Genomic DNA, 11,571 nt, shown 5'->3' on the forward strand with positions numbered 1-11,571 from the left:
AAGCAGCAATTTTGTGCCTTTCCCCCTTTTAAACCAAACACCTACAGTTCTCACTATCTCAATCGTCAAACAATAAATTTCACTTCCTAGCACAGAAATGGCAATGGAAGCAGGCTGGAGCCCAGGGGGTGCCAATTTTGACTAGTTTGGGGGCCACTGGGCACCTGGCACTGCTCTCACTGCCAGCCTAGCCCTGGGAGCCACACCTCTGGTGGGCAAGGCATTTCCTGTGGGTTCCTGGCACTGACCTGCACTGGAGGCTGGGTGAAAGTTGGCCCTCACTAACTGCAGCCATGGAACCCTGCAGCATGGAGTACTTCAGTGCCCAGGTGTTGCAGTAGGTCAGCGGCAGCAGGTTGCAGGTCATCCAGGAGCTCCTTCTGATCTCAGTACCCTCAGTGCCATCTCAGACCTGGAAGAGGACCAGAGCCACCAAGCCAAAATCATCAATGTGCTCACCGGCTGGATGAGGTCAAGCAACTATCAGGTATCATTAATGGGATTGGCAATTTTAAGTGCCTTTTTCATAAATTTTCAACACAATTTAAATCTTACGTAGCAATGATTATTGAAACCTTAATAGAATGGAAAATGCCAAAAATAAAGTTTGAGATGAAGCTCAGTGATATTGAAGTTAAATGAAAGAGCACCACCTATGTATGTATAATTGACTGTTGGCTTCAAGAATTTTTAATTATGAAAAAGCATGTGTCTGTGTCTTATTGAAACATTAAACACTTTTGGGACTTAGCCATTAGTCCTCAGCAAGTTGGTACCACATTTGTGTGTCCTATTTGGGGATTCTAATAGTCAAGTGAGAGAAGCTGCAATATTGGCTATAGTGGAGATATATAGACATGTGGGAGAGAAAGTGTGAGTAGATCTTTAACAAGAGGAATTCCATCTGCTAGATTAAAAATGATTGTTGCCAAAATTAATGAAGTGCAAAATTCAGATGGTATGATTTTGAATGTCTGCAAAGATAAAAGCTTTGGTGATGAAAAACTCTTGAATGGAAATAGGCCATCATCAGCTGCTTCAGCCTTCAAGGTTCCTGAACCTAAAATGTCCAGAAACCCTGTCAACAGTGCAAGGAAACCTGGTTCAGCAGGTGGCCCTAAGGTTGGAGATGCTTCAAAAGGAGTTTCTGGAGCAGTTGACAAGGAAGATTTTATAAAAGCTTTTACAGATGTCCCTTCTACTCAGATCTGTTCTAGTCAAGAACTTGAAGAAACTTTAAATAAAATCAGTGAAATTTTTTCAGATGACAAACATGACTGGGATCAGCATGCCAGTCACTGCTGGTTGCTGGAGCTGCACAATATGATTGCTTTTTCCAACATTTACACTTGTTTGATGGGTCTCTTAAACTTTCAGCTAAGGATTTGAGATCTCAAGTGGTTCAGGAAGCTTGCATTACCATAGCTGGAACAGTCATGGCAACTTCTGGATGTGCAGCAATCATGTTCATCATTCAGAATACTCATGTGCCCAGACTTATACCTTTAATAACAAGCAATTGCACATCAAAATCAGTCTGTGAGGAGGCATTCATTTGAATTTTTAGATTTGCTGTTGCAAGAGTGGCAGACTCATTCTTTATAAAGATATGCAGCTGACTTGGTCAAAACTATTAAGAAGGCGATTCATAATGCTGATGCTAATGCTGAGGCAAGAGTAGAAACAAGAAACACATATATGGGTCTTAGAACCTATTTCCTGGTGAAGCTGAGACACTGTATAATTCCCTTGAACCATCTTATCAAAAGTCTTCAAGCCTACTTAAAGAGTTCCAGCAGTGTAGCATGTCTTCCACAATCAGACAGGTCCTCATCTAGCTCACAAGAAAGCCTCAATTGCCTTTTTTCTTCCAAATGGTCTACAGCAAATCTGTCAGCTGTGGCTGGAAGAGTATCAGCAGGTAGCCGCAAAGTCAGTTCCCTTCCAGGAAGTCTGCAGTGTTCACAAAGTGACATTGATGTGAATGCTGCTGCTGGTGCCAAGGCACATCATACTTCTGAACAGTCTGTGCAAAGTGGGCAGTTGGGTGCAGGTGCCCTAAATCCAGGTTCCTATGCTTCCCTAGGCCAGGTGATAGCAGAGCTTTCGGCACCACATACTGGCATGGAAAATGCCAAGATGGGTTCTAGAGGACAAATCTGAATGAAAATGTTCTCCCAGTCACAACCTGGTAGCCAGTCAGGTTATCCTGAGCTCTGGTGTTCCAAGAGTCCTGGTCAATTTGCCCCCAGTGCAGAAAAGAAGAAAGATACCAGGCAGCCAGGGATGTAGCAGAGAGGCTAGTCCATCAAGGCTCTCAGTTGCCCATAGTTGTCATATTCCTCGACCAAGTATGAGTCAGGTATGCAGCCAGGAAGCAAGTCAGGAAAGGAGCCGGAATGCAAGTCTTGTTGGCTGTTTTCAGCCCTTGCATCTAGGGTATGAGATCAGCCAATCAAGCTGACAGTCATCTTCTGTCAGTGCATTGCATGTCCTGAACACGGGTTCCAATGTGGAAGAGGCAGTAACAGATGCCCTGAAAAACCTGCTCAAAGATATGAATCATATGGAATGTATTCAGATGATGATGCCAACAGCAATGTGTCTGGTGCTTGTTTAGAAGGCTCATATAGTTCTTGAAATGGTAGTATTCCTACATTTCTGAGGCAGATGGAAGATGCTGCAAAAGTCCTTAATAGATGTGCTAGTTAAATTGGTCAGAAAGGAAGGAAGGACTTCTGGGTCTGCAGAACTTACTAAAAAAATCAGAGAACCTCAAGTCAAGTTGAACTGAAAAGATTACATGATGTATTCACAAGAATATTTGCTGATCCTCATGGCAGGGTGTTCAACATGTTTTTGGAGAGTTTAGTGGATTTGATACAGGTCCACAAGGATTATCCTCAAGATTTATCATTTGTGCTGCTGACACAGCTACTTATAAAATGGGTACTGACTTGCTTGGATCTGTTCCGGCAAAAGTTCAGAAAACCCCTGATATCACCAGAGAATCTTTTCCAATTGATCTCCAGTTTAATATTCTAGTGAGATTAACAGTTGATCAGACCCAAGCACCAAGCTTGAAGGTGAAGGTTGCTATCCTTAATTACATAGAAACTAGTCAATCAGATGGATCCAGGAGATTTTATAAATTCCAGTGATTATGATGCCAACCAGTTTCCTGATGATCTTTTCCTAGACCATTCTGACCTAGTTGCAGAATTATTGAAGGAGCTGCCTAATCACAAGGAACGTGTGGAAGAAAAGTCACCCTCTATGAACTCATGAAACTGGCATAGGAAAAATCTTTCAGTGTTTGGGATGAACATTTCAAAACAATATTGCTTTTATTGCTTGAAACCCTTGGGGATAAAGAGCCAACAATCAGGACTTTGGAATTAAAGGTTTTGAAAGAAACCCTAAGGCATCAACCAGCAAGACTTAAAAACTATACAGAGGGGCTGGCACCATGGCTCACTTGGTTAATCCTCTGCTTGCAGTGCCAGTATCCCATATGGGCACCGGGTTCTAGTCCTGATTGCTTCCTCTTCCAGTCCAGCTCTCTGCTGCGGCCCAGAAAGGCAGTGGAGGATGGCCCAAGTGTTTGAGCCCCTGCACCCACATGAGAGACCAGGAAGAAGCACCTGGCTCCTGGTTTCGGATCAGCACAGCACCGGCCATGATAGCCATTTGGGGAGTGAACCAACAGAAGGAAGACCGTTCTCTCTGTCTCTCTTTCTCACTGTCTATAACTCTACCCATTAAATAAATAAATAAATAAATAAGCAAGCAAGCTATGCAGAATGGAAACATTGAAAGCACATAAAGATCCTCATAAGGAGGTGATGAGATCTACTGAGGATGCTGCAGCAGTGTTAGCTACTTCCATTAGTCCAGGGCAATGTATCAAAGTGCCTGGTCCTATCATCCAAACTACAGATTACCCAATTAACCTGGCTGCAATCAAAATGCAAACAAAAGTGATAGAAAGTCCAAGGAACCCCTTAACCTACTTTTGCCAGAAATTATGCTAGGCCTAATACAGGGTTATGATAACTCAGAGAGCAGTGTTCAGGAAGCTGGTGTCTTCTGTCTGGTGGCTGTTCATGCAGTGATTGGGGATGAACTAAAACCACATCTCAGTCAACGCACCAGCAATAAAATGTTTGTCATCTTTACATCAAAAATGCACAGACAGGTTCTGGAGGAATTGATCCCACTACTGATGTTCCTGGACAAAATTAATGAAGGTTATCAAACTGAACCAGGTCTCTACCAAAAAAGGAAACACTACCCTCATTAATGAAAAGGAATCTCAAAACTATTTTCTGGAGTTTAACCATTGTTTCCTAGTTTTATATTTTTGTTTTGTTTCATTTTCTACTTTCTGTAACAGGACTGCCCTCAGTCTGCATGTAACTTTTATGATAGTTATTGAAGATTCATGAAGAAGCAGTATAATTTTTTAAGATTTGTTTTATTTATTTGAAAGACAGAGTTATAGAGAGAGGCAGAGACAGAGAGAGAGGTCTTCCATCTGCTGGTTCACTCCCCAGAGCTACACCAATCTGAAGCCATGAGCCAGGAGCTTCTTCCACGTCTCCCACATGGATGCATGGGCCCAAGCACTTGGGCCATCTTCTGCTTTCTCAGGCCATAGGAAGATTAACCTACTGCACCCACAGCATCAGCCCCAAGAAGCAGTATAAACATCAATCAGTACAAAGTAACTCTTAACCTAATTCATCATTTCACATATTTGTACTTCTTTGTCTTCCCATTAACCTTTGCCGGTTTTATGATTATATAATTTTTTAAATGCTGGTTGAACAGGAGTGCTTAAAACTTTAAAAGTTAACACTCTTAAACATTTTGCCTTTATTCCACTGCAGAATAATATTTTTATTCCTACTTTGAGTTTTGTTCTGTATCATGTCCTATGCTAGAAATACTTAAATGACATGAAACAATGCAGGACTAAGTTGAACTTCAGCTGGCCTCTGTCATTGTGATGGTGATACATGTCATTAGTTGCCACTTCTTCAGGGTGATCTATAGTTTAAAAGCTAAGAACCCAAAGAGAAAGGTTACAGAATCATCTAGTTCTGTAAAACTGATATTGTTTGTTGGTTATTGATCTTGCCTTTTTTGTTTAAAACAATGTCCTTTCTCTGATCCCTTAAGAAAGCTGCACCAAATCATTTCCCTGTTGTTTGCTTGATACTTATGAAAATAGAAGGTTTTATTGCAGGGGTTTGGCTTGTATCTTTGCTATGAATGATGCCTTTTTATATTTATTAATATAAAATTCACTTATGAATAAACTTGATAATGGAAACAGACAAAAATAAATCAAATGCATATGTGTCCTTGACCATGTTCTGTTTCTTATGTAATAGACTAATTATTGAGACATGGGAGTTGACCAGCACCTTTTTGTTCAGTTATGGAACCTGGTTTCCTGCTATCATGAAATTGTCTTACTTGAAAATGTTGATCCTGATGAGAGAGAAGATAGTGCCAAAACTGTCTTCAGATGATATGCTCAAATTTTCTACCTCTTCAAGGCTGATATTTCTAACTGGACTGTTGCCTACAGTGTCTTTTGGAAAGCTCCTTCAAGGGTGATTTTCTGTTAATTTTTTAACAAATTTTTAAATCATGTTCTGCTACACCTCTTCTTTTCATGTGCAGCAAAACTTCAAAAATTACCAGTTTTGGTGAAAGGACAAATTAGATAATTTGGAACCAGAATGATAATGGTTTTTCATCTTGACCTTTATTATTTTTTTAAATCCTAACATAAAGTGAATTTGACTGGCAAGGCAAGTAGCTATTAGGGAAGCAACTTGATATTTTTAAAGAATTATCTGTACTTTGTTTAATTGAAAAAATGTAGAAATATATGTAAAAAATTTAAGACAAGCATGCTGAATGGATGACATCCTAGGCTTTTCCCTCCCTTTGTTTCTCTTTTAGTAGCAGGAAAATAGTTTCTCTATGCCCTCTCCCCATTACCTGTAACAGTTTTATTTTCTAATGTTAATTACATTGTATATTTATAGTTCTAAGCTTACTGTTGGGAATAAAACTGTACATAACATTACTTGAAAAATTAATAATGTGTCCCAGCTGTTTTTCTGTCTTACTGTGTAATATTTTTTGAAGAAGGTCTTAAAGCAGTGGTGCTCCCATGAATTTTCTAAGTGCATCTGGGGAGAAAAGATTCACCAGGAGCACAACTGCGATCCAGTGTATAGAGATGGCTGTATACATATGTACATGTTACACCTTATCTTTAAGAAGAAAAGGCATTTTAAACATTGAAACATTATAAACATGTAAACTCAAAATTGCTTTATGCACCATGATCTCTGGTGTATTTTACATTCATTTTAAATCAAAATATTGGTTTAATGTTAACCTCTGCTTTAGAATTCTTCTTTAAGTACTGTTGATAGTTCAGTAGAGTGACTCAAGCTGGATGATAATTCTGCCACTGGATCAATTGAATAGCAGACTCTCAAGAAGTGGGTGAACTATGTAATAGAAAAGTATGGTTTAAAGTGTCTAAGTGAAAGCTAATTTATATAAGCATTAAAAAATAATGTTTATAGTTCTCTATTTTCAGTTGATAAGGCTATGATAAAGTTATTGCTTATTCAGTTTACCATGTACAGTATACCCTTACCTTGTTCATTCTAGAAACATACTTCGATGTCAGCTATCAAAGAATTATTGCAAAAAACTGCTGTTTAAATTTTTCCTTCTTTTTCTCAGCCACCCTAATTCAATGTCATTCATTTACTGCACTGCTCAAACTAATGAAAAGCATATCATTCCAGGCTGCTTTGTGTTTCACTATGGAATCTCCAGGAGAGGAAAAAGGCCAACATCCCTTTGAAAGGCAGAATGCAAAAGAACTATACATCACCACTTCTGAAAGTGGGCTGATACGGGAGACACCAGGATTCTTAGATTTCTCATCCAAGGTGGGGGAAAAGTCCCTTGGGCCTCAGATTCTTCTCTAGCTCCATCAAGTTAAGTCACGTATAATGACTTTTGAAAGTCTTAACCTCCTCCACTGTGCAGAGACAATACAGAGTATGTACAGTCAGCTAGACTCTGACACATCCAACTAAAATTAAACATCATCATTAAGGAATCCTTCCAGGTTTGAATGTTGATTTTTCCACTTCTTACCAATAGCATCTTGGGCAATCTCTGTTCTTCTTCACATGTAAAATTATGATAATAATAATACCTACCATTTAAGCAAGAATGAAATAGGGCAACACGTTTAAAATGCTAAGAACCATATCTGGCAAGTAATTACTCAGTACTAGCTTGCCTTTATTACTACTATTGTCCCATCAGGCTAAGTCCAATGGGCCACACTTGAGTTTCCATACTCTGAGCCTATAAGTGCAATCAACACATGATCCAGTCTCAGACATAATAATGTCCCCTGTATCCCCAGAGTGCTCTAGACCTCACATAGTGCAAACTATACCCAAAAGGATTGTAAAAAGTTCACAGGAGAAATGGAGTTAAAAGGTAAGTTAATGTTGGTATAATTTTTAAAAATCAGTATCTAGTTTTTCCCTTATATACATTTTTTAATGGAATTCTTGCAGACTCCTCATGCACCCTAGTCTCTATTATGGACAATATGTTGATGGCCAGAGTCCTCTTTCTTGCACATTACCCTTTCTCATCTGATTTCATTCACATAAAAAAGCTGTAGGAAATCATGGGGTAGCCATTAGGAGGTCAGGCCTCCCAACAGTCCCTGGGTTTCACACTCCCTTTTCTTAACACAACTACTAAGTAAAGGAAAAAAGCATAGCTCTTTGTCTTCTCTTCCTGAAAACTTCACTTTGAAAACATTAAGTGAAGTCCTCTTTAGAAATTTCAAGTTGAATAAAGAACACAGCCAAGGTCTATGACCTAGATAGCTGATTATTTTCAGCATCTTTGGGTAGGAATTGTTAATGATATTTTAATCTGAAGAGCTTAAATCACCAAAGTGTTAAAAGCTTTAGTGAAGCATCACAGAATTCATAAAGGAAATCTCATCACTCTCTTCTCAGCAACTCCCTTCCTGACACCCACCTCCCAATAAAAGTAGCCAAGAGGGTTTCTTAGATCACAGAAACACATTAGTAGAGTTACACTCCAAGTCCTTGTTTATAAATTGGCTTTTTTTTTTGACAGGCAGAGTGGACAGTGAGAGAGAGAGACAGAGAAAAAGGTCTTCCTTTACCGTTGGTTCACCCTCCAATGGCCGCTGCAGCCGGTGCACTGTGCTGATCCGAAGCCCGGAGCCAGGCACTTTTCCTGGTCTCCCATACGGGTGCAGGGTCCAAGCACTTGGGCCATCCTCCACTGCACTCCCTGGTCACAGCAGAGAGCTGGCCTGGAAGAGGGGCAACCAGCACAGAATCCGGCACCCCTACCGAGACTAGAACCCGCTGTACCGGTGCCGCAAGGTGGAGGATTAGCCTATTGAGCCATGGCACCGGCAAAATTGGCTTTTAAATTGTAGGAGATTGAGGTAGTATACTTAAATCTCCAAACACAAGCCCACCGAACAAGACATGCTGTGAGTTAGGAAAGAGGAGAAAGCATGAAGCCACAGTCAGACCAGTTTTATTTGGAAGAATAAAACCTGGGAGGGGCTCCCTCTCAGGTGAATTCATGAAAGAGAGTTGCCAGTGAACACATAGCAAAAAAGAACACCCTCCCTTACAGACTAGTGGTTTATATAATACAAAGGGGCTGGAAGGGACTTGGAGGTTTGAGCTAAAGCTGGGCTGCTAAGACAGAGAAAGAGTTTGGGCAACTTTTAAAGGTCCTTTGAGATAACAGTGTGAGATGGGAGGGGTTTAGACTGAGGCTGGACTGTGAGGCTGATCTGAGAAGGGGGAGACAGCTTGGGAGGAGATGGAGAGCTCTTAGAGTGATATGAAGAGTCTTCAAATAGTGTTGTGTCCAATAGGCCAGGAACGGCAGGAATAATTAATGCAGGGTGGGGTTGTATTAGCAAGGTAGGGAAACAAGGGACTGCTTGTTATGTAAGTGAGAGGTTAACATGGATTTAAGGCTTTTCGTCCTTGCTCCATCACTGTGCATGAAAAAGTCAGAATAAAGCAGACTTTGATGAAGGCAAGTTCTGGTAGAAACTTTGTAATGAAAATTTAGCCAATTACAATCTATTGCAGTTCAGATAGATTTTCATCTTTAGCTAAAGAGATTCATGTTTGGTGCCTTTGAGCTGGGGACCTGAAGAAATGACTAACAAAAGTAAATGCAATAGGAGTGGCCAGAGACTATAATAGAGACAGTTTTGTGCTCCACCAGAGGCAAAATCCAGCCCTAATGATGAAACTCCAAATCCCAGTGAGTGGCCACACATATAACATGTTTCAAGTCTGCAAGGAGTACTTATATTTTGCAAGAACTCTCAGTAAAGCCTCACACTATATGCATGCCTATTTTTGTTTTAAGAACATATTATTTGCTGGGCCTTTTTCAGGAAAGACAGGCAGAATGTTAGCTGCATTAGTCCCTTCTTCACAACTTCAAACATCACTACTACTGAAATAGGCAGCATACAGGTTAAAATTGTTAGATTTGCGAACTGGAAGACCACGCCTTTGCCATGCCCCTGTGTGACCTTATTCCCCTACCTGATGCCTTTGCCATGCCCCTGAGTGGCCTCCTTCCCCTACCTGGCCACACCTGGGTGCCCACCAGCCAATCAAGTTAATTAACCACTCCCCTTTGGAAGTGGGTTAACAGCCAGGACACGGTATGGCCTAAGGGCTCTTTTTCCCTGACCTCTTGCTAGGAAGGGGGCTTGCTGTAGCCCCGCACCTGAAGGCCATGTGCTCTAGGCTTCCTGGCCTAGATGCTCTTCCACATGGCTGGTTCCTGGTGCTCGGTATGAACCCCCATTCACTTCTCTCTCTCAAATAAAACTCTCACTCTCCTATGCATCTTTCTCACTAAATAAAAGCTTCAAATGTTGCATGCTGCCTTTGTTTATCTGTGCCAGTATTTAGAATTCTTCTCTAAATATTAGGCAAGAACCCTCTTGGGCTTATTAATATTGGGGATTTATTAATAAGCCCATGGTGAAATCAAAAGACACCCCAAATTCCGGTAGCACATGTGGCACCCCGGATAGCATTTCTAGGGAACTATAAGGGACCACATTTTAGTGTAAATTTTAGGGGGTCTTTTCTGATTTCACTACTACCAATTCAGATTTACAAAGAGGTCAACTACTAACCTTGAGGAGGGGGCAAATGGGATGTACTATCTGCTATCTCTTTACTCTGTTTCTAGCCTGCAAACCTCTCCTCTCCTTCTCTAGTAGTCTCAGGTAAGAAGTCAGCCTGTTCACTTGCTCACCAGACTGTCTTGCAAACCCTATTCCCTACTCTCCCTGTGTCAGATCCTCATTCAGATCTTGCATGTGGGTTACTACATTGGCTAACACCCAGTGTTGCACATACTCTTTGCACTGTGACTCACAACCTGCATACATTAACCAGAATCTCATCTGGTGGCCTCTCAGCATCACCCACCCAGGTTGTTGGGCTCAACCCAGGCTCAGCTAAGCTTAGAGGTGCATAAGAAGAAAGACATAGGATCAGGAGACCAGCCCACCTTCCCACGGCCCCTGTCACATCACCCCTGAAAATATTGTTGCTATGGCAACTCTCCAACCTTGCAGCAGTGCTTTCTCCTTCCTCTGACTGTAGGTCTCCATGTATCTGTTGGCCTCAGCAGGCACTCCAGGTGCAGGCTCTGTCCATGCATGCTATGGTGCTGGCCAGACAGAGGCAGGGATAGTTTAGACTGCTGCCTATCACTCATTCCTAGTGTGTCAGTAGCTGCAATCATTATCACAAGGTCACAACTCACAATACATCTTCATGCCCTCTGTGTCTTGCATCCCTGTGGGCAAATGTATGATGAGGCCAGCCTCTGAGACTTCTGCTGGATCCTTTAAAAAATGGGTTCTAGTGGGGTCGGGTTTTTTCTCTCCATATGCTTTATAGGGTGTCAAGATGGTGCCTGTCGAGTCACTGTGTACTTACTTCTCATGTGGGATCTGTCCTTAGTGTGTTGTCCAATGTGAAGTAATGCTATAACTAGTACTGAAACAGTATTTTACACTTTGTGTTTCTGTGTGGGTGCAAACTGATGAAATCTTTATATATACTGAATCGATCTTCTGTATATAAAGATAATTGAAAATGAATCTTGATGTGAATGGAATGGGAGAGGGAGCGGAAGATGGGAGGGGTGCGAGTGGGAGGGAAATTATGGGGGGGAAGCCATTGTAATCCATTAACTGTACTTTGAAAATTTATATTTACTAAATAAATAATAAAAAAAAAAGATGGTGCCTGTCCCTACTTCTGGTTTTAGGGGATATATCATTTTCCAGGAGCATGTACTCATATGGTGGGCAGCTGGGCATTTCTGAGCTATGCAAGATATTTTTCTTTCCTTTTTTTTTGCTTTTTAAGGAGGACTCTAAAGTTGAGCATGACC

General features: G+C 41.1%; 1 pseudogene; it reads left to right on the forward strand.

The window, feature by feature from the left end:
• Window positions 1–293: 293 nt before the first annotated feature.
• Window positions 294–4,245, forward strand: LOC100353787 (CLIP-associating protein 2-like; annotated as a pseudogene).
• Window positions 4,246–11,571: the final 7,326 nt, after the last annotated feature.

The sequence above is a fragment of the Oryctolagus cuniculus genome, chromosome 7 (assembly GCF_964237555.1).
Source record: "Oryctolagus cuniculus chromosome 7, mOryCun1.1, whole genome shotgun sequence".
Lineage (NCBI taxonomy): Eukaryota > Metazoa > Chordata > Mammalia > Lagomorpha > Leporidae > Oryctolagus > Oryctolagus cuniculus.